This window comes from Ursus maritimus, unplaced genomic scaffold (genome assembly GCF_017311325.1).
Source record: "Ursus maritimus isolate PB19 unplaced genomic scaffold, ASM1731132v1 scaffold_5, whole genome shotgun sequence".
Classification (NCBI taxonomy): Eukaryota; Metazoa; Chordata; class Mammalia; order Carnivora; family Ursidae; genus Ursus; species Ursus maritimus.
This window is the reverse complement of record NW_024426663.1, coordinates 13,173,476-13,197,949: the sequence shown is the minus strand read 5'-3', so window position 1 is coordinate 13,197,949 and position 24,474 is coordinate 13,173,476. Positions and strand designations below refer to the sequence as shown.

At 36.3% G+C, this 24,474-nt stretch overlaps 1 pseudogene; it reads right to left on the bottom strand.

Moving 5' to 3' along the window:
• Positions 1-4,978: 4,978 nt before the first annotated feature.
• On the bottom strand, positions 4,979-23,758 carry LOC103672233 (annotated as a pseudogene).
• Positions 23,759-24,474: the final 716 nt, after the last annotated feature.

The following is a 24,474-nucleotide window of genomic DNA, read 5'->3' as shown; positions in this document are numbered from 1 at the left end:
TTTCTCGTGTATTGAGTTTGAGAAGTTCTTTATAGATCTTGGATACCAGCCTTTTATCTGTAGTTTCATTTGCAAATATCTTCTCCCATTCTGTGGGTTGCCTCTTTGTTTTGATGACCATTTCCTTTGCTGTGCAGAAACTTTTTATCTTGATGAAGTTCCAGAAATTCATTTTTTCATTTGTTTCCCTTGCCTTTGGAGATGTGTCATGAAAGAAGTTGCTGTGGCTGATGTCGAAGAGGTTACAGCCTATGTTCTCCTCTATGATTTTGATGGATTCCTTTCTCACATGGAGGTCTTTCATCCATTTGGAGTTTATCTTTGTGTATGGTGTGAGAGAGTGGTCAAGTTTCATTCTTTTGCATGTAGCTGTCCAATTTTCCCAGCACCATTTATTGAAGAGACTGTCTTTTTCCACTGGATGTTTTTTCCTGCTTTGTGAAAGATTAGTTGACCATAAAATCGAGAGTCCATTTCTGGAGTCTCTATTCTGTTCCATTGGTCTATGTGTCTGTTTTTCTGCCAGTACTATGCTGTCTTGGTGATCACAGCTTTGTAGTATAGCTTGAAATCAGGAACGTGATGCCTCCATCTTTGTTTTGCTTTTTCAACATTTCCTTGGAGATTCAGGGTCTTTTCTGGTTCCACACAAATTTTAGGAATGTTTGTTCCAGCTCTTCAAGAAATGTCATCAGTATTTTGATCAGGATGGTGTTAAAAGTATAGATTGCTCTGGGTAGCATAGAGATTTTAACTATGTTTGTTCTTCAGATCCATGAACATGGAATGTTTTTCCATCTTTTTGTGTCTTCTTCAATGTCTTTCATCAGTGTTCTGTAGTTTCTAGAGTATAGATCCTTTACCTCTCTGGTTAAGTTTATTCCGAGATATCTTATGGTTTTTGGTGCTATTGTAAATGGGATGGATTCCCTAATTTCTCTTTCTTCAGTCTCATTGTTCGTGTATAGAAATGAAACTGATTTCTGAGCATTGATTTTGTATCCTGCCACATTACTGAATTGTTGTATGAGTTCTAGTATTTGGGGGTGGAGTCTTTTGGGTTTTTCATATAAAGTATCATGTCAAATGCGAAGAGAGAGAGTTTGACTTCTTCTTTGCCAATTTGAATACCTTTAATTCTTTTTTGTTGTCTGATTGCTGTTGCTAGGACTTCTTACACTATGTTGAACAATAATGGTGAGAGTGGGCGTCCTTGTCTTGTTCCTGATCTTAAGGGAAAGGCTCTCAGCTTTTCCCCATTGAGAATGATGTTCACTGTAGGCTTTTCATAGATGGTTTTTCTGAACTTGAGGAATGTACCCTCTATCCCTACACTCTGAAGAGTTTTAATCAGGAAAGGATGCTGTATTTTATCAAATGCTTTTTCTGCATCAATTGAAAGGATCATACGGTTCATGTCTCTTCTCTTATTAATGTGATCTATCACACTGATGGATTTGTAAATGTTGAACCACCCTTGCATCCCAGGGATGAATCCTACTTGGTCCTAATGGATAATCCTTTTAATGTACTGTTGGATCCTATTAGCTAGAAATTTGTTGAGAATTTTGGCATCCATATTCATCAGGGATATCGGTCTGTAATTCTCCTTTTTGATGGGGTATTTGCCTGGTTTTGGGATCAAGGTAATACTGGCCTTATAGAATGAGTTTGGTAGTTTTCCTTCTGTTTCTGTTTTTTTTTTTTTTTTTAAAGATTTTGTTTATTTATTTGACAGAGGTAGAGACAGCCAGCAAGAGAGGGAACACAAGCAGGGGGAGTGGGAGAGGAAGAAGCAGGCTCATAGCGGAGGAGCCTGATGTGGGGCTCGATCCCATAATACCGGGATCACGCCCTGAGCCGAAGGCAGACGCTTAACTGCTGTGCCACCCAGGCGTCCCTGTTTCTGTTTTTTGAAACAACTTCGGGAGAATAGGTATTATTTCTTCTTTGAATGTTTGGTAAAATTTCCCAGGCCCTGGACTCTTGTTTTTTGGGAGGTTTTTGATCACTGCTTCAATCTCTTCATGATTAATCGGTCTGTTTAAATAATCAATTTCTTCCTGTTTCAGTCTTGGTAGTTTATAGGTTTCCAGGAAGGCATCCATTTCTTCCAGTTTGTTTAATTTATTGACATATAGTTGTTGATGATAGTTTCTAATGATTGTTTCTATTTCCTTGGTGTTGGTTGTGATCTCTCCCCTTTCATTCGTAATTTTATTAATTTGAGTCCTTTCTCTATTCTTTTGAATACGTCTGTCCAGTGGCTTATCGATCTTATTAATTCTTTCAGAGAACCAGCTTCTAGTTTTGTTGAACTGCTCTACTGTGCTCCTGGTTTCTAATTCTTTGATCTCTGCTCTAATTTTAATCAGTTGTCTTCTTGTATGTGGGTTAGGCCTGTTCTTCTGTTCCAACTCCAGCTTCTTAAGGTGAGAGTATAAGGACTGCATTTTAGATTGTTCTATTTTTTTGAGTGAGGCTTGGATGGCTATGTATTTTCCCCTTAGGATCGCCTTTGCAGTGTCCCATAGGTTTTGGACCAATGTGTTTTCGTTCTCATCGGTTTCCCTAAATTGCTTAAATTCTTCTTTATTTTCCTGGTTTACCCAATCATTCTTAAGCAGGATGGTTCTTAGTCTCCAAGTGTTTGAGTTTCTTCCAAATTTTTCCTTGTGATTGATTTCCAGTTTCAAAGCACTGTGGTCTGAGAATATGCAGGGAATAATCTTAGTCTTTTGGTATCAGTTGAGACCTGTTTTGTGACCCAGTGTATGGTCTATTCTGGAGAAAGTTCCATGTGCATTCGAAAAGAATGCGTATTCTGCTGTTCTAGGGTGTAGCGTTCTATATATATCTATGAGGTCCATTTGGTCCAGTTAATCATTTAAAGCTCTTATTTCTTTGTTGATTTTCTGCTTAGGTGATCTATCTGTTGCTGAGAGCGTAGTGTTGAGGTCCCCTACTATTAATGTATTATTATCTATATGTCTCTTGATTCTGGTTAAGAGTTGGCTTGTGTATCTAGCTGCTCCCCTGTTGGGGGCATAGATATTTATAATTGTTAGATCCTCTTGTTGGATACACCCTTTAAGAATAATATAGTGTCCTTCTGTATCTCTAACTACAATCTTTAGCTTAAAATCTAATCTGTCTGATATGAGCACTGCCACCCCAGCTTTCTTTTGAGGTCCATTGGCATGAAAATGGTTCTCCATCCCTTCACTTTCAGTCTGGATATAGCTTTAGGTTCAAAATGAGTCTCTTGTAGACAGCATATGGATGGGTCATGTCTTTTTATCCATTCTGCAACCCTGTGGCGTTTATGGGAGCATTTAGGCCATTCACATTGAGAGTGATTATTGAGAGAGATGATTTTAGTGATGTCATGCTGCCTGTGAAGTCTTTGTTTGTATAGATTGTAAATTTCTGTTCTGTATCACTCTTGGGGTCTTTTTATTTTTATAGAACCGCCCCCTTAATATTTATTGTAGGGCTGGCTTGGTGGTCACATATTCTTTCAGTTTCTGCCAGTCTTGGAAGCTCTTGTCTCTTCATCCATTCTGAATGACAGCCTTGCTGTATAAAGAATCCTTGGCTGCATGTTCTTCTCACTTAGTGCTCTGAATATGTCTTACCAGCTTTTTCTGGCTTGACAGGTCTCTGCAGACAGGTCTGACATTATTCTGATGTTCTTCCCTCTGTACGTGAGGGATCTCTTCCCTCTGGCTGCTTTCAAGGTTGTTTCCTTGGATCTTAGATTTGCGAATTCTATTATGTGACATAGTGTCGGTCTGTTCTCATTGATCTTTGGAGGAGTCCTCTCTGCCTCTTGGACATGAATGCTTGTTTCCTTTGCCAGATTAGAGAAGTTCTCAGCTACAATTTGGTCAAGTATCTCTTCTAGACCTCTCTCTTTCTCCACTCCCTCGGGGATGCCAGTGATTCTGACATTGGAACGTTTTATTGAGTCAGTAATCTCCCGTAGTCTTATTTCTTGAAAGTGGAGTTTCTTAAGCCATGTTACCTCTTTTTCCTTCTTTTCTATCTTCTCATCCTGTAACTCACTAATTCGGCCTTCTGCCTCGTTTACCCTGGCCGTCAGAGCATCCAGTTTAGATTGCATTTGATTCATAGCATTCTTAATTTCCTCCAGATTCATTCTCATTTCAGCCCTTAGAGATTCTATATTCTCGTTAATATTTTCATTAATATTTTTTTCAAGCCTACACATCATCCTGACAATTGTTACTCTGAAATCCATTCCTGACAATTTGGCTATATCCATATCCATTAGATCTGTGGCAGAAGCCACAGTCTCTGTTTCTTTCCTTCGTTGGGAGTTCCTCCTCTTTGTCATTCTGATGAGGTGTGGTTGCAGGGATGTAGACAGCCCAAATTATTGACCAGGTCCCAAGCAAGATGCACTTGTTTTATAGGGACCTTAGGGATATGGGCTTCTTGTTTTTTTCAGCCTGCCTTCTGGGAGAGGGGCCTGCTGTGCTGATACTCAGGCAACCCTGTTTTGGTAGAGTTGCCCTGTCCCCTGTGGGGGGGGTATGGGCACAGTGAGAACCGTTTTTTTCCAGGCTTTTGTTCTCTGGCGGCTTTCCCTGGTGGCTTTCTGTGACTCTTCAGAGGGTCAGAGTAGGAATGACCGTATCCAAACCTCTGTCTCAGAACAGAGAGATCGCAGTCTTCTCTTCACTCATCTCTCCTGGCCACTCTAACTCCATTTCTGTCGGTGCTGCTAAAAACCTGCAGCATCCTTGGTTGTGTGCCCCGCAGCCGTTCTCCCTGTCCTCACTCCCAGGGCCAGCATGTCTCTGCCCTTTTTGCTTCTAACACTGCCAGCTGCCCTGCTTCCCACATATGCTCTCAAGCTCCCGGTTTCAGTCTGGTTCATGCATGCACTCCAGAGCTCCTGGTTTCAGTCTGGTTCGAGTGAGTGCTCCGGAGCTCCTGGTTTCAGTCTAGTTCACACGCTCCCGAGCTCCCGGTTTGGGTCTGGTTTCCCCCCAGCTACCGGTCTGCGAGTCCGGCCCACTCCCCAGCACAGGAGGCTACTGACTGCGTGGCTTTTAAACAACAGAAATTTATCTTTCACAGTTTTGGAGGCTGGAAGTCCAAGACCAGGATGCCAGTAGATTTGGTGTCTGGTGAGAACCCCCTTTCTGGTTCATATATGGCCATCTTCTCACTCTGTCCTCAAATGGTGTCAGGGACCAGGGAGCTGTGTGGGCCTACAGTATAAGGGCACCAATCCCATTGATGAGGGCTCCATCCTCCTGATCTAATTATCCCCAGAGGCCCTAGCTCTAAATACTGTCACATTGGGGATTAGGTTTTAACATAGAATTTGGGGAGGAGGACATATCAGTCAGTAGCAGATTTTTTCAATACAAGACATTCTTGACATTTAATTAAGCTCCAAGGTGAAGTGTGTCAGAAAGGAAAGATATTTCATAAAGAGAGTTAAGGCTTATTATATTTACCAAATGAGAAGTACTGAATGTGGGTGTGGGTAAATGGAGTGAATGAATAAAATAGAAGAAACATATGGATCACACTATCTTTGTGGATTTTGGAGTAAAATGATTGGAATCAGACATTATTTAGAAAGAACCAGCTCATTATAAATGATTATCTGCTTTTTGGGTGGAATAATTTCTACTTAGCTTGATGGCTAGAAGATGTATAAAAACATTCTAGTATCACTATAAGGAAATTAATTTTAACAAGATTAACAAATTGAAATTTCTGTTGAACCATATGGACTTTTTAAAAATTTTCTGTAACATTATCTTTGTAATGACTTTATGATCTAGAGAGAAGGAAGATCCACATTAAATTGTTTGATTTCATTTAGAAGCACAGCTAAGATGGCATTTTTTATTTAGTCTTCCTTCCTGAATGAAAACAAATGTTGAGGTAATTCCTGGGTAAAATGTAGGTATACACTGGCTGATACACATCATATTACATTTGGAAAGCAAAAAATCAAATAGAAAATTGACTACTCAGGAATAAATTATAAAAATGGGTAGAATTATATATTTATGCAGCAACAATTTTTTAAGCTATCTTGATGATAATAATAGGGATTACTAAGCTATTTTAAGATGAAACATTTCCCTAAGAAAAAAACACATACCAACATAGATTTTGGATAATGCAACATTTTTCTAACAGTTTCCCTTTAATTGGAGGCAAACCTAATAAAGATTGATTAGCTCTGCAAATGCTTGATATTGATGCTTTATTTCATGGCTACATTTCATGTATTTTGTGGAATATGTATGAATAATAATTGATGACCTAGAAAGAAAATTTAATTTATATTTTTCTTTTAAATATAAATTTGTTAATTATCCTATAGGGCTTCTTGTTTTCTTTTCATGTGTTCATTTGCTACTAATCTCATGGTCGTGATGATATACTCATTTTCCCCCAACACTTTCAAAGCAATCAAATTCCAGTGTCATTCAGGATGAGGCTCAGTGAAATTTAGCATCATCGGGGTGGCAGAATTTTAATACTTTTTGATTATTATGAGTGAACTGGTAGAGAAGGATACTATGAAATATGAATTGGAGGAATATAAGATCAAAGTCAGGGTGATCAATAAGGTGGCTTTGTCACATCTGGGCAAGAGACAGCAAGAACGTCATTTTGTTCCAGGATGGACAAGAGTTAGTTGTAATCCTAGATGTGGAAATGTGCTTCCTAATGTTGTTCCTCTTTGAAAGTGCATCTTACCTTTATCAGAAAAATTGTTGCATAATGAATTTTTATAAAAACAGAAAACAAAGTCACAAACGTAAACACATGACAAAGTTCTTTGTTGTAGATAAGATTTTAGGTTAACCCCCTTCTAACCTCTGTAAGTTTCAATGGAAACTCTTATTGTATAAAGAAGTTCTATATGCATGGGTTAAAAAATATGAAAACAGACTGGTTGCATTTTTATCCATATTAAACTAGCTTTATTTAAAAAGTGATATTAACACCCACATGTATGTAAATTATGGCAGAAAGTGACTTGTATATACTTTCAATGTTTTTCTAGTATGTGTCATTTATATAATAATTATTATTTTTTTAATAAAGGAATAATCTTAATCACATAACAGTATTCAGATTTCACATTAAGTTTTGTATATCCCAATTGGCTCTCCTCTGTGGAATACTTCCTTTACAGCAGGCTCCTATCAACATTTCCTTCCAGGTATTCTGCTTTGCTCAGGTGAATTAAGCATATGTGTATCTGCCAGCTAAATAATATAGTTACAAAAGGAGTGTTTTATTATTCTCCGTGTGTTTGCAGCTTGAAAGTTTCTCTCATATCTAAAGACCATGCAGGGGTTTTATTTAAAGACTGCCTATGTCCCTAGGGCTGTTTTTGCCTTTATTTCCTCTTGCCATTGGTTTTTGAATACAGGTTAATGAAATAAATGAATGAGGAAAAATACACAATAACGTGTGAAACCCTTTCCTCCCTCCACCGTTCTGTGTATTTTGATACTGAAATAGTGAAATAATTCAAATTCTCTGTTACGTATTATTCCTTACCATCATTTTATAATTAGCAGTTGTGAAAGAAATGATATTGATCATTTTATGCCAGAATCGTTAAAAATGTTAAAATACCTATTCAACTCTGCAATCAGAATAGAAGTTAAACTAAGGAAGAAACTAAAAAAAATGCATTGATTTTTTACTTGTTTCTGCATTTAAAGAATTTTTAAAAGATGTACTTTATTTATTTATGTATGATAAAGTTTTTTATTTTAATTCCAGTATAGTGTTATATTAGTTTCAGATGTACAATATAGTGAAATCCCCAACACCTATTTCATCCATCCCCCATCCACCTCCCTTCTGGTAACCAGCAGTTTCTCTCTAATTAAAAGTTTGTTTCTTGGTTTGTCTCTCTCTCTCTCTCTCTCTCTCTCTCTCTTTTTTTACCCTTTGTTCTGTTTCCTAAATTTCACAGGAGTGAAATCATGGTTTTTGGTCTTCCTCTGACAGTGCTTAGCATTGTACTCTTTAGCTCTATCCATGTTGTTGCAAATGGCAAGAGTTCATTCATTTTTATGGCCGAATAATATTCCAGTGCGTGTGTGTGTGTATATAATACTCTTTGGTATCCATGTTGTTGCAAATGACAAGATTTCATTATTTTTTTATGGCTGAATAATATTCCAGTGTGTGTGTGTCTGTGTGTGTGTGTGTGTACGCCATTTTTCTTTATCCATTCATCTATCAGTAGATACTTGGGCTGCTTCCATAATTTAGCTGTTGTAAATAATGCTGCAATAAACATAGGGGTGTATATTTCCTTTTGAATTAGTGTTTTTTTATTCCTTGGGATAGATACCCAGTAGTGGAATTACTGGATCGTAGGTAGTTATATTTTTAATTTTTTGAGGAACCTCTATTCTGCACCAGTTTGCATTCCCACCAACAATGCACAAAGACTCCTTTTTCTCCACATCTTTGCCAACTTTTGTTGTTTCTTTTTTTTCTTTCTTCTCTCTCTCTCTCTTTTTTTTTTTTTTTTTAGTTAACCTGACAGGTGTGAGGTGATATCTCACTGTAGTTTTGATTTGCATTTTCCTGATGATCAGTGATGCTGAGCATCTTTTCATGTGTCTGTTGGCCATCTGGATGTCTTCTTTGGAGAAATGTCTGTTCATGTCTTCTGCCCACTTTTAAATTGGATTGTTAGTTTTCTGAGTGTTGAGTTGTATAAATTCTTTACATATTTTGGATACTAACCCTTTATCAGGGATATTTGATTTGCAAATATCTTCTCCCATTCCATAGGTTGTCTTTTAGTTTTGTTGATTGTTTCCTTTGCTGTGCAGAAACTTTATTTTGATCTACTCTCAATAGTTTATTTTTGCTTTTGTTTCCCTTGCCTCAGGAGACATATGAAGTTGAGTCAGAAATCAAAAAACTCTTAACAAGCAAAATTCCAGTGCTAGATGACTTCACAGGTAGATTCTACCAAACATTTATTTTTTAAAATTATTTCTTTATAAAGATTTTATTTATTTGAGAAAGAGAGAGTGAGAGAGTGCACAAACGGGGACAGAGGGAGAGGGGGAGGGACAAGTAGACTCCCCATTTAGTGTGGAGCCCAACACAAGGCTCAGTGTGGGGCTCAATGCAGGGCTTGATCCCAGGACCCTGAGGTCATGACTTGAGCCCAAGTCACTTGCTTAACTAACTGACCCACCCGGGTGCCCCTCTACCAAACATTTAAAGAAAAGTAAGACCTATTCTTCTCAAACTATTCCAAAAAAATGAGGAGGAATAAAAATTTCCAATTCATTTTATGAGGCCTGTATTTCCCAGATACCAAAACCAGATAAAGATACTACAAGAAAAGAGAACTATAGGCCAATGTCTTTGATGAACATAGAAGCAAAAATCTGCAACAAAATATTAGCAAAGTAAATTCAACAATACATCAAAGAAATCATTCACCATGATGATATGGGATTTATTCCCAGGATGCAGGAGTGGTTCAATATTTACAGATCAATCAACGTGATAAATCATATCAATAAGAGGATAAAAACTGTATGATCATTTTAATAGATGCAGAAAAAACATTCAACAAAGTACAAATCCATTCATGATAAAAACCCTAAACAAAGTAGTTTTAGAGGAAATATCCCACAACACAATAAAGACCATTTATGAAAAACATACAGCCAACATCATACTCAATGGCAAAAAATTGAGAGCTCTCCCCCTATGATCAGGAACAAGACGTGGATGTCCACTCTTACCACTTTTATTCAACATAGTACTTAAAGTCCTAGTCAGGGCAATCAGACAGGAAAAAGGAATAAAAGGCACCAAAACTGGTGAGGAAAAAATAAAACTTTCACTGTTTGCAGATGATATGATACTTTATATAGAAAACACTAAAGACTTCACCAACAAACTAGAACTGATAAGTAAATTCACTAAGGTTGCAGGATACAAAGTCAATATACAGAAATCTGCTGCATTTCTATACACTAATAATGGAACAACAGAAAGAGAAATAAAGAAAGCAGTCCCATTTACAATTGTATGAAAAACAATAAGATACCTAGGAATAAACCTAACCAGAGTTGAAAGATCTATAGATCTGTACTCAGTAAACTATAAAACATTGACAAAAGAAATTGAAGATGACTCAAACAAATGGAAAGATACTCCATGCTCATGAATTGGGAGAACAAATATTGTTGAAATGTTCATATTACCCAAAACAATCTACAGATTTAATGCAATTCTTATCAAAATACCAACAGCATTTTTCACAGAATTAGAACAAATAATCCTAAAATTTGTATGGAACCACAAAAGACCCCAAATAGCCAAAACAATCTTAAAAAAGAAAAACAAATCTGGAGGTATCACAATACCACATTTCAAGTTATACTACAAAGCTGTAGTAATCAAAACAGTATGGCACTGCCACAAAAGGAGACACAAAGATCAATAGAAGAGAATAGAAAGCCCAGAAACAGGGGCCACCTGGGTGACTCAGTTGGTTGAGTGTCTGCCTTCACCTCAGGTCATGACTCCAGGGTCCTGGGACTGAGCCCCACATGGGGTTCCTGCTCAGTGGGGAGTCTGCTTCTCCCTCTCCCTCTATGCCTGCTCCTGTGCTCTCTCTTTCTCTCTTGCTCACTCTCAAATGAATAAATAAATAAAATCTTAAAAAAAAAAGAAAGCCCAGAAACAAACCCATGTTTATATGGTCAATTAATCTTTGACAAAACAGGCAAGAATATGCAATGGGAAAAAGACAGTCTCTTCAACAAATGATATTTGGAAAGTTGGACAGCTACATGCAAAAAAATGAAATGAGACCACTTTCTTACAAAAATAAAACCAAAACAGATTAAAGACCTAAATGTGAGATCTGAAACCATAAAAATCCTGGAAGAGAGCACAGGCAGTAATTTCTCTAACATTGGCTATAGCAACATAAAAGACTTTTTTTTTTTTTTAAAGATAAGTTTTGGAAAAGGTAGGAGAATTTAATTTTTAAAATACCTTCTCCATATTGGAATTTTATTTTTATTTTTTATTCTTTTATTTTATTATTTTTTAAATATTTTATTTATTTTGAGAAAGAGAGCAAGAGAGAGAGAGAGTGAGAGAGAGAGCACGAGCAGAGGGGAGGGGCAGAGGGAGAAGCAGGCTCTCTGCTGAGCAGGGAGCCCATCACAGGACTTGATCCCAGGACCCTGGGATCATGACCTGAACCAAAGACAGACACTTAACTGACTGAGCCACCCAGGTGCCCTGGAATTTTATTTTTAAATAAAATAAATATTAGGACTGACTTGTAAAGCAGTCCTAAGGTAAATGTATAAAGTATTTACTCGTTCCCTTTGAGGGAGTAGATACATGAATTGTTATTATGAAATAAAATGTGATGTGCTTTGTCCATTTCCCATATTTTCAGCATGTTGAAAGCTTGGAAATTTTAGGGGCATCAGGTGGCTCAGTTGGTTAAGCATCTGCCTTTGGCTCATGTCCTGATCTCAGGGTCTTGGGATCGAGCCCTGCATGTGGCTCCCTGCTCAGTGGGGAGTGTGCTTCTTTCTCCCTCTCCCTCTGCTCCTCTCCCTACTCCCAGCTATTGCTCTCTCAAATAGATAAATAAAATCTTAAAAAAAAAAAGCTTAGAAATTTTAGAGTATCATTTCATTAAATGGGGATTTTTTTTCCTGCTTAAATGGAATATGGCATTATAAGCATGGAATATGCCACCACCACAAATATGAGAAAACATTTTGTTATCAGTAACTATGAGAATAATATGTGCCCTGTTTTTAGTTGTATCTATCTGGAATTCATTTGCTTTCTGGTAAGAAATATACAAAGGAGTGTATCTGAGGTCATATGTTCATTTACAATGAGCAATGGCCAAATGGAAGTGTTAATGTTGTGGTATCATTATTGCTAAGCATGGTTAAAGACATGGTATGGATATTAAATACCAATAAAGCAACTAGTCACATTTGTTATGCCGTATCTTTTGTCAATATATTTTCTAAATGATTTTTGGATTTTATGCATGTACTTCTGCTGCTTATTTAATAATGGCTTCTGAACTTCATTTTCCTGTTCCTATTCTAGGCATCTTATAATCTCATTTCTATAAAGAAGCAAGAGTAATGTATTTAAAACTTAAATAAGCTCATGGCATGCCCATATTTAAAATACGTCAATGATTTTCCATCACATTTAGAACAAAAATTCAAAACCCCTTGCCATTTTAGTTTGTAGATAAAATAATCCAATGAAGAAATTGGTTTTATAGGAGATGAGAGAATAATTTATTACTTAATGCATTCATTCAACAAATAAATTTTGGGTGTTTATTATGTGTCAGGCGCTATGGTAGCTACTTGGGTAAACAAAAGACATAAAAATATCTGCCTGCATGGAGCTTATTTTCTAATGGTGCAAGACAGGCAATCAACATAATTGTATATAGCAAGTTAAAAGGTGCTAAATGCTATAGGAAAAAAGGATAAAAAAAAAAAGGGAAGAGTGAAGAAATAGGACGTATATGGCAATTTTTAAAAGGTTATTCAGGATAGACCTCATGAAGAAGCTGTCATTTGAGCAAATATTTGAAAGAGATGAGAATTAGTTATGTTGTTATTTGGGGAAGGAACAGTCCAGGTAGAGGGAATAGAGGGCAAACAATCTAACAGGAAGTCAGAACTGCCATATTTGAGGAACACTGATTTGCCTCATGTGGAAAGAGGAGGAGGGTTTCGAGCAAAGGAGTGGTATTATCTAATTTAAGTTTTAACTTGTCTCTTTTGTCTGCCATAAGGCAGAGGGGAGCAATGGTAGAAGCAAAGAGACCAGTGAAAGGAGAATAGGTCAAAAGATGATAGCTTGAAATAAGGAGGAAGCAGTGGAGGTGGTAAGAAGTAGTTTAATTCTGGGTTTGTCTTACAGGTAGAGAAAACAGGATGTTCTAACAAATTGGATGTGGAATGTTGGCTGGGCATCTGACTTACAGAGGGAGGGAACATCAAGGATGCCCAGGTTTTTGGATGGATGCATGGAGTTTCAGGTTTGAGAGGGAAGATAAGGTACTTGGTTTTGTATTTGTCAAGTCAGGGATGTCTACAACATATCAAGTGAAAATGTTAATAGTTAGACATATTGATCTGGAGCTCAAAAAGAACTCTAGGACTGAGGTAAAAATTTTGCAGTCACAAGACTGGAGAAATAAACCCTGGAAGCGAGTGAGAATAGAAAAGAAAATAGATCCAAGTACTGCATTGTGGGGTACTCCAAACTTAAGAAGAACAAAATCCATGTGTGTGTAGGGAGGTGACAGGATCCCGTTCACAGCTGTTTGTTTATATATTGCTTGCTTCACACTCCCACTGAAATGAGAGAGAGGCTTCTTGTCTGGCTAGAATATTCTTGGCACAGAATAGTTGCTCAATAAATACTTGTTAAATAAATAACAGCCAAATAAATGAGAATGTTATAGATTTATGAAAACAATTTTGATGTTTTTCATGCAGAATTGAAAGCTGGGTCCATAAGGTATCTATTTGAGGTCTGATATTGAGAAGCATAGACCTTTACTGGCACCGGACTGACTGTTTAGGGTTTAAGTCCTGGTCTTGGTATTTGACTTATTTCCCCCTCACCAGATAATATAGGTTGACTTTTTTTTTTTTTATAGTTATGCTGAAAGCAAAAATAAAACTCTCAATAATTTGTCACCAAAAAAGGTGACCCACGTACCTATATTCTTCAGACTGGCCAAAGGTAAACTCCGGGTTATAACCCTGTAAACTGGTCTACTGAGTCATTCTCTCTTATCTCTATACTATTATCATCATGGGTTAGGTATCTGACCCAAAGAAGGGAAATGAGAGACTGATTCTTGGTTGGTGAGGTCACATACAGATTTAGTTTTTGAACTGGTGATTCCAACCAGTCTTTTTATGAGGATCATTTTAATAACTTCCACAGAACTGAAAGACTCCCCCCCACCACAACCTTGGCCCTCATAGTCATTGGCAAGGGAGTTACAAGAGGTAAAGGATGTCAAGTTCTTGACTAGACTTCAGACTACAGTGAATGCGTAGATTTTGTGGTACCATCATGATTCTGTCAGTCTCATAGGGGGAGATGACAAAAATTTTTTGCTAAAGGCACTTCCTGATTAGTTCTTATAAGTTGGGAACCAGTTTCTCCGTTTATTCGGTGATAGGCCAACCTGTGCATGCAGACTGGCAATGCCATGCTGGTGTGTGTGTGTGCTTTGCAAATATGTATCTGTATGACATGTAGGACGCAGGCCTATGAGTGCAGGTTTGTGTCAAGAAAGATATTCTTTCTGTCTTTCCTGTTTGGTTTTACTCTATAATTGGTGTTTTTCTAAGTTCATTTTACTAGGATTACAAGCCATTTCTTCATAATTAGGTGGTTGGCAAAGAATAGAGAGACTTGCCTAATGAAAAATTATCTTTTATTAGAAAAGCAATGTATGCTCACTTAAATGTTTTAAGTAGTACACTGAGTGTATAAATTTGAAACTGTTGCACTGTTAACAGCTTGGATACTACCCTTCTAGACTTTATTTATATGTAAGTGTTTATATGCATATACTTAAAAACATAAATGCAGTATAACTATGAATATCATTTGCTTCTTGTGTTTTTTCACCTAACAAAACTTCAAGGGGCGGCTGGGTGGCTCAGTGTTGTCAAGCGTCTGCTTCAGCTTGGGTCATGATCTCGGGGTCCTGGGACCGGCCTGCTTCAGGCTCTCTGCTCAGCTGGGAGTCTGCTTCTCCCTCTGTGCGGGTGCTCTCTCTTGCTCACTCTCCTTCAAATAAATAAATAAATAAATAAATAAATAAATAAATAAATAAATAAAATCTTAAAAAAAAAAAAACCCAAACTCCAAAACTTCAAGATACTGCTCTATGCCTGTATATGTGAATTAGACACATTATTTTTAATAGCTATCTAATATCCCATTATACAGATAATTATTTACTAAGTCCCACATTTTTAGTATTTAGGTTATTTCTGTTACTTTAAAAATCACGAATAATATTTTAATAAACATCTTTGTACTTACACAATTACACACATGTACAAGTTTGATTGAACAATGAATTCCTAAGTTAGATTATTTGATGTTTTGGTGGGAAAGTACAAAGCACAGAAAATGAGATTTAATTGGAATTTATCGTGGGAATAAATATCCTGCGACCCTAAGTGTAACAAGCAGTGGGCATTTTGGTCTGCTATCTTTTATGGCAAAACTTTAGAATGTTTACTTTCCATAGCTCTGCTTTCATAGTAGTAGCCGGCTTTAAATATATATATATATATATATATATATTTTTGGTCTAGAAAGCCACGAAATGTATACATTGACCTTTCTGGTCCTAGATCAAGGGCCACCTGTGTGTGCTCTGTAATGTATCTCAGGCATTACCTGTCTTATTTATTGTTGTATTCCCACAATGTGTCTAGCAAAGTGTAGGCAGTCACTAAATATCTGTTTATATATTGAAAGATACAGCAAAACTGGAAAATTTACTTATGTTGTAGCTAAATATTTTGTTCACAGTGAAACAAGAATTCTAGAGGCAAGAGAAGTCTAAGGTTTTCCTAGGCTAGGATATAGAGCAACGAGAAAATTTAATAAATATCTAAGGACTTAACAACAGAACAAAGATATTTATATGCATTATTGCTGGATGATACTTCCTCTTTAGCTAACTTTCTTCCAGCTTGAACTTCCAAACCAGAAAAGATGCACCTTAAAGTCTGTGGTCCCATTATATCTTGTGGTCACCTGTACTCCGAGGCTGCTTATCTTGCCCATGAGAGCAGTGCCCGTTGAGTTACATATGGATGGACTGGGTGGAGATGATGAACATTTTGCTACAGTTCTTCTATTTCTTGTGTCACCGTACAATGCTGATAGCTATGGTTATCAGCCATGACAGCAGGAACCACAACTCTTTTTGCACCACTTATTTTCAGATATTTCTGCCAAAAGTTGGCAGGTAAAAATGTGGTTCAAGCATCATCACTTTTCTTTCTAAATGATGGCAACAAACAAATAAACAAACAACCTCCTTACCCTCCAGAGGTATGGAGAAGTTAGTATCCCCTTGTATTTGTTCTTCTTTTACCTCTTCCCATTCAGGCACTCATGATAGTGTAAAAATTCTTTTCTATTCCTTTAACTTGTGCTAAAGCTGAGAGTAGTGGTTGGCATTGATAGCAATAAATCATAAGCTTTTAAAGCATATGCTACATATACATACCATTGCAACACCTCTTTTTAAACAGATGTAGGCTATTTGTTACTTTACATCTCTTCATGGCTGTGGAGAAATTATGTCTGGAGGCCATTTTAGAAATTTGCTTCAAAGTACATATGATCATTTCCATATAATTGTTAACCATTCCATAAAATTTTAGAAATGTAATATTCAAATATAATGATATAACTTTTCTCATTCCCACCTACATGATTGAACAGTACAAAGAACACTAATTCTACTGGTTCTTTGGTATAAAAATTTTACACTTCTAAATTTTGAATTGTTATTTACAGTTTGTTAGTATCCAGTAGAGAAAATGGAAAGTAGTTTATGTGTAGGTATAAAATAATGTAGCAGTCAAGCATAAAGTCTCACTGGATGCTTAAATTATTTGTTTCTTTGCTCCTGTAAACCAGAGGTTAGCTTTAGCCCTAAAGGCTAACCCTTGTGTCCCTAAAATCTGTTTAAAACCTTTTCACCAACCTTGAGTCCCTTTACCAGTTAGAAAGTAATTGTATATTTACAGCCTTTTGGGTCTCAGAAAGTGATTCAAACTGCTTTTGGAAGTGATGTAGTGAGAAAGAAAATTCCCAAAACAATTCTGGCATTAGATTTCTGACAGATTTAGTTTACAGAATGGAATCGTAGATATGATTAAACAATTTCTAACGTTTTCAGACCCACAACCCACTGGGTAGCTTTCAGAGCTCGTTATCACATTGTCAAATATTTTAAAATCAAGGGAGAAATTATGAAGCCATTTGATATTCTCTAGAGTTTGGGATAGCCATTAGTTTATCCATTAACAAACATTTCTTGAGCATCTATAACATGTCAAGCATTATTCCAGAGGCTTGGGATACACGAGTGAACAAAGTAGACAAAAGTCCTTTCCCTCATAAAGTGTTTAGGCATTATTTACCTTTATTTATATAAAAATGGCAAATATTAAAATATGTTGGAAGTTGTTAAGTGCTTTGTGAAGAAAGAGAAAGTAGAGTAGGGTAAAGGGGAGTGGAAATGCTGAGATGGGGGAAGGGATGATAGATAAAGAGGGCACTGCAATTTGGAATAGCGTGATCAGAACTGGGCTTATTAAGAAGGTGACATTGGAGCAAAGGTTTGAAGGAAGTGGAAGAGGTGGCTGTACAGGTATTAGGGGCAGAGCATTCTACCACTAAGCCAGTTCATGCAAAGGCACTGAAGTGGGAGTTCTGGCATATCCAAGAAGCCAATGTGGCTGGAGTAGAGAGAGTGAGAGAAGTTACTAAATCGTGTTCACAGTGGAAACAGATGAATGGGCCACTGCAGGGACTTTGGCTTTTCCTGGGAATGAGATTGGGGACCATGACAAGGTTTTGAGCAAAGGAGTGACATGAATGATGTGTCCCTGGAGCTGCTGTTCTGAGAATAGACAGCAGGGGGCTGGAATGCCATTCTAGTCAGGAATGAAGAATAGGGAAGAGCAAGGGAGAGCTGTTAGTGGCTTGGTCCAGGGCAGTAACAGTGACAGTGTGCCAAGTAGTTGAATTCTGGATATATCTTGAAAGTAGCATCTACTAAATTTCTTGATAGATGAGATAAGGGGCATGAGATAAAGAGAGAGATGATTCCAAAGTTTTCTTGCCTGAACACCCAGAAGTTTGGAGATTCCATTACATAAAGTAATGAAGCGGGCAAGAGAAGCAGCCATGGGCAAGAGAACGATTAATCACAAAACATGTTTCCGATATAGGACCTACTTTGTAGTGTCATCATTTTATTAACATATTATTTTGTAAATGAGTTATAATGGATGAACTGGGCAGAGCTTGTGGACTTCGGTTGCTATGGTGATTCTATTTCTTACTTTATTAACATATTCTAAACATTTTTCAGCACATTATAGAATTTGTTGCACCGTTTTAAAAAGAGCCATCCAGGCAGGTCTCATCATGGCCTAATTGAAGTTACCGATATGATGTCACTGAAAGTGGAGATGGGAAGAAATGTGGGTAGTAGGCTCTTGTGAGACAGTGTGAGCCATCTTGAGCACATTGTTGTCTGAGCTATGTAAATTAGAACTAACCTTTACAATATTAAGGGGACCTCCTGAGTCTTAAGACAGACTTAGATGTATGGGCACTAAACTGTATGTCTGTATGTTTGCTTAGACCATGGATCATAATTCAGCTATTACATTTTGTATGACAGGATTTTTTTTAAGATCAGTGTGGTCTTGAGAGGAAATTTACTGTAGGATAATTCAGGAGAAAGAGCCATTTTTCTTTCATTTTCTTTTTTTGTTTGTTTATTTGGAATAAATATCACATTTTACTTTAAGTTGGATACTTAGTGAGAACGACCATTGGTGACTTTGATTTTTGCTTCTAAGACATTTTGATCTAAACCAATGCCCTTGAAATGTGTATATTCTCTTTAATTTAACCCATTGAAATATGTATTTAGCAAGTTCATTTTAGAGTCCAATTAATAGTGTCTTGTGGTTTTATAATATGAAGTCTGGTTGCTTGACTTTATGAAAAATGCTGATATATTTAACCTAATAGAAGGTATTTTATTATATGTAGAGGTAATGATGCTTTTCCCCAACTGTGCTATGTTAAATCCTATCTTGAATATTAAGTATTTAGCCCACGTATTGCTGCAATATACCCTGGTCCTGTAATTCTTTACAGACAAATTGGGTGAAATGAATGTAGTACAAATCTGACCAGCCCTTGGGGTATTAATTATATTACACAATGAACTCAAGCTCAGATATACATTTCCAAATTGCCCTTTTCATGGAAAGTGATTACTCAAGATTGGTAATCATATGAAATGCTATAGTTCATTAGATTTGTTATATTATGAAAACTGACAAAAGAAAATAAGAAAATGGATTTTTGTTTTCCATGTTTCATGAGACATAACACATTAATCTCATCAAATTTTAAACCTTATATGATTTAAAACTATATTTACTAGTTTTAAAATAGTTCAATTGGCGGTAAAATAGACATATAGTTAAATGCATGAATATTAAGTTTATAGTTCAATAAACTTTGACAATTGTAAGAACCCAAATAACCATCACCCGACCATAGACCAGCACTGTCCAATAGAACTTTCGGTGATGGTGATAGTGTCGTATATCTGTGCTGCCAATGTAGTAGCCACTCCTCATAAGTGATTTTTAGCATTTGAGATATGGCTAGTCTGACTCAGGAACTGAATTTTTAATTTAATTTAATTTTAAGTATTTTAAATTTAATTCATATGACCACATGTACTAGTGGCTACAGTATGGGATAGTAGGGCCCTAGATAATTCTCAGCTGGGGCTATAGGAGAGAAATAAACCCTAAAGCTGTCCTAAAAAGTTTCCCCATTTCCTTTTCTAGTCAATACCAGCCCCTAATGACAGCCATAATTCTTTTATTTATCTCCATTAACTATTTTTGCCTGTTTATAGACTTCATATAAATGAAAATATACAGTGCATTTTCTTTTGTGACAGCCTTCTGTCCTTCAATATAATGTTGTAAGTATCAATAGTACATTCCTCTTTATATTGCTACATATCATGTGATATATCCATAATGTCAATATAGCAAAATTTATTTATCCATTCTCCAGGTGTGCCCATTTCATTTTTGTCAAATTCGTTGGCATAAAATTTTTCATGGCATCTTCTTATTATCCTTTTAAAGTCTGTATTATCTGTAATGATGTCTTTGTTTCATTTTTGATGTTGGTAATATACTTAATTGGTCTTGCTGGGACATTATCAATTTATTAAAGAAACAACTTTGGTGTTCTTGATTTTCTCTATTTTTTTTATATTTTACTTATTTCTGTTTTTATCTCTGTTATTCCTTCCTTTTGTTTATGTTTAAAGTAAAATCTATTAAAACTAACTAAATCTAGTTTTTCTCCTACCCTTTCATTTACTATATAAATTCTTAGCTATGCTATGAAATACCAATTCCTTCCATTTTTTTAAATTGGTTCTTCAGATATTCATCAGACATCTGGCTACTCCATGGAAGGTACTAGCATAAGCAATAGTGAACAAGATAGACACAATCTTTGCTCTTTTGCATTCATAATTTTGTTGAGCAGGTGGAAATCAGAAAGGAAATTGCAAGGATGGTAGGTACCATGATGCAGAATTGCAGAAAAATCTGGGCTTTTACGACAGGGGACTTACATGGATTGGGAAAATCATCCTGAGGTAACGCACCCTGAGATGAGCATGGCTGGGAGTTAGCTAGATGAAAGAGGAGGAGATAGAATACTCTAGGCAGGAGGGACAGATGTACAAGACACTGGAGTGAGAAGGAGCATGGATGTGGAGTTAAGGAAGGCCAATACGGATGGAATGTGGAAATGAGAAAGTGTGCAGCTTGGGATGAAGCTTGAGAAAGAGATGGGGCAAGATCACATGGTCTTACAGGCCATGTGGATAATTTTAGATTTATCTTAACTAAGGGTAATGGGAAATCACTGAAAACTTCTAAGCTGAGGAAGCACATCTGGTTTGCATTTCACAAATCTCATTCTGGTTACTGTGGATGTATGTTGAATGTAGACCGAAGGCAAGTATTTATGAATAAAGGCTAAATGGGAAGTAATTGCAGGTGAGACATGATGTGAAGTGGATCAGAGTATATTCAGAATTCTTGTGCCCCAGTAACTATAGTTCCTGTTAAAATGGAACTCAAAGTGATGTAATGCCATGTTTTTATAAAATGCTTCCTTTGAGTTGACACTCCTTTTGAGCCAGATATACTAGGCAGTCTATTTCTTTCGTCTTATAAACGTTGAATATAAAGTGCTCAAATGTGAGAATAATACTTTTATTCTGTATTGTGACAAGTCAGACGGGTGACTGCAGAATGTAGGTCACCTATAATATTCAACTTCCTAAGAAGACTTCTGAAATACAAAGTAGAAGAAAAATTCCGTTCTGTGTTGACAATTTCACTGAATTGCATAATTTTTCTGACAGCTTCACTTTTACATGGAAGTTTTGAACATTTAAAATTGAAATGAAAAGTTTGCCGGTGTCTGAAATCTTGAATAAAAAGTTTTTTTTTCAAATAAGTTTTGAATGTGATTTAACCATTAACCTATTTTTTTAAATTGCCAAAATTCAATATTTATATTGGCACAAAATTCAGTTATTCATGCATATACCTTAGGTGTTGTAACTTATTACTTTCTTTCTCTCTCATCATCTATTTATCTATAAGCCATCTATCTTAAAAAATTGTCATAAAGTTTGTCCTTAATGATTGTTTAATAATTATGCTGGGAAGAAATAAGATTTCAGTAATATATTTACATTTTAAAGGTTGTTTTTAATTTTTTGTAACTTTAACAATATTTTTTACTGTTTTATTTTTTTAAACAGAAAGCCTATGAGTACCATTTAAATAACCTTTTTCCTTTTTGATTTTTTTTTTAAGATTTTATTTATTTGACAGAGAGAGAGCCAGCCAGTGAGAGAGGGAACACAGGCAGGGGGAGTGGGAGAGGAAGAAGCAGGCTCCCAGCGGAGGAGCCTGATGTGGGGCTCGATCCCAGAACACCGGGATCACGCCCTGAGCCGAAGGCAGACGCTTAATGACTGAGCCACCCAGGCGCCCCTCCTTTTTGATTTGAATGGGGGAATATCTAGCTCATCTTTATTTGGGACAAAGTGGAAGTAAGTTAAGTAAATTAATTTCTCAGTGGGATTTATCATCTTCAATAGATTAAAGCACAAAGTAGATGGTCAATTTGGTGTAAGAATAAGCCAGTTAGTGGATTTTAATATTGTCAAGCTATCATTGATTGCTCAGATTTTAAAAGATGAATAACCTTATGATCATTCCATTTTCTAGAGATTTTTAAAAGTACATTTTAAAAGCCAAATATATTTTTAAAAGATCATGCCTACAATAAGTAAGTTATGTAGTGATAGAACATCAAAAAAAAGAGTTGATGAACAAAAAGGCACATTCTAAGAGCTCAGGAGTAGAAAGAACAGAAGAGTTCTTTTTGGTTTGGTTTTAATAGAGGAGAAAAGGGAAATAGGCGTATTAAAATTATTTTCATAAGTCAGAGGAAGACAAATACCATATGATTTCACTCGTATGTGGAATTTAAGAAACAAAACAGATGAACATAGGGGAAGGAAAAAACAGAGAGGGAAGCAAGCCATAAGAGACTTTTAACTATAGAGAACAAACTGAGGGTTGCGAGGGGGAGGTGGGTGGGGTAATGGGCTAAATGGGTGATGAACATTAAGGAGGGCACTTGTGTTGAGCACTGTGTGCTATATGAAAGTAATGAATCACTAAATTCTACTCCTGAGACCAGTATTATATTACATATTAACTAACTAGAATTTAAATAAAAATTGAGATCCAAAAAATTAGTAAAGTCAATTTTCTATGTCTTTCCATTATATATAAGAAATAATTGTTTATGGCAATACCTTTAAGTTGGTTTCTACCCTTTATGATTTTACAAACTTAATTTACTTTGTGTGGCATTCATCTAGCAAAGATACATAAATATAAACACCAAAGTTTGACCTGTTATGTGTATAGTCACACACCTGTTTGGGTCCTAAAAAACTACAGTTATATATCAGGGTTATTTTTTTTTAACTATATATAATTATGGAAACTAAACAGGAATTAATCAACACATCTCATAAAGGCCTGACACCTGGTAAACCTTGCCTCTGGCTATGCCAATGAGTCAACAACTATGGGTTAAAGACTATAAATTCTTATTGCAATCTAAGTACCATCTGATGGACTTTTTTGTAAGTGGTACAACTGCATTTTCCCAGCAATTCTCTTGAACAACAAAAGTAATTTTTAAAGAATTAAATAGTAAAAAATAATATGCAATTAAAAAAAAATAAAATAATTTTTCAGGGGACAGTTTCTGTCAGTTGAAACAGTTAACTTTGGCTTATTTCTCCCTGGTCCAAAGCAGTCTTTTCTTTCATTGGCTTCCTGAGAATGTGTTTGGTCTTGGACTGTGTAGAGGTGATACATCAAGGCTACCACCAGTGCTGAGATGGCTGGGATCACCCAGTTGGTCCACCACCTGGAATTAGAAACAAGTAGTAATGAGAGTTTCCGAAGTCTTGGTTATCTTTGATCTGTCATCCGGATGTGTGACGTATGTTTTGCATTTCTCCAGTGTCTGTAAAGTGCCCAACATCCTCAAAGTTTTCAGTAGCATCTGCTCCAGCTTGTTCCCTTAAGACTTCTTCCCCACCAGGATGCTCCTCTGAAACCTTGGTCAAATCGTACACCTTGCGGTACAGGACCACCCAAGTGCTTTTGCTGTGGTTGTGCTTCTGGATCTTTTCCAGGGTGTAGTACTTGATGGTCTGGTCCAACTGCCCAGCCATTTAGGAATGCAGAGAGCCTCAGGCAGGGCAGAAACCAGCCAAGCCGGGTGCACCAGAGTGTGCATCTCAGCTGGTTGGACCCTGGACATTCCCAGCACTGTGGCCCCACACCCAGAGCCCCATTCTCTAGAGATTTTACTGGTATTTTTAAAGAACAATTCAGAATAGCAGAATATAGACAAGTTTCATTTCAGAAGAATTTTTTGAAGATCAAATATTAAGATATTAATTGAAAATTATTTTATATTGCTTTCTAACATATTCAAGTTAATGATTAGTTTGCTTAATTATTAGTGCTAGATACAGCATTTATTTTTGGCATACACTTTGGATTTTGCAAGATTCTTAATACAGAAACAAGCTACATCTTCCTTCTTTCTGTGACTATAATGTAGAGTTGCATTCCTGGAGTGTTTGATTTTATTGATATTTTCTAGTTCAGTATTTCCTAAATGTCATTCTACCATAATACATTTTCACTAGTTCATAATACAGTGAGAAAAATAAGGATAATGTATATTTTGCATAAAACTGAAGGTATTTGATTTAATAAGTATCCTTTATTTTCAGATTATACTATTACTGTTATGAATTTCCACAGTCCTGTTATTTAGAAATTATGGTAATAATAGATGGTGGTTGGCATTGATTTATAAGATATACTTATTTGACCAAAATGAAAAGTCTGCAACACTTGGTCAGACCTATAAATATTT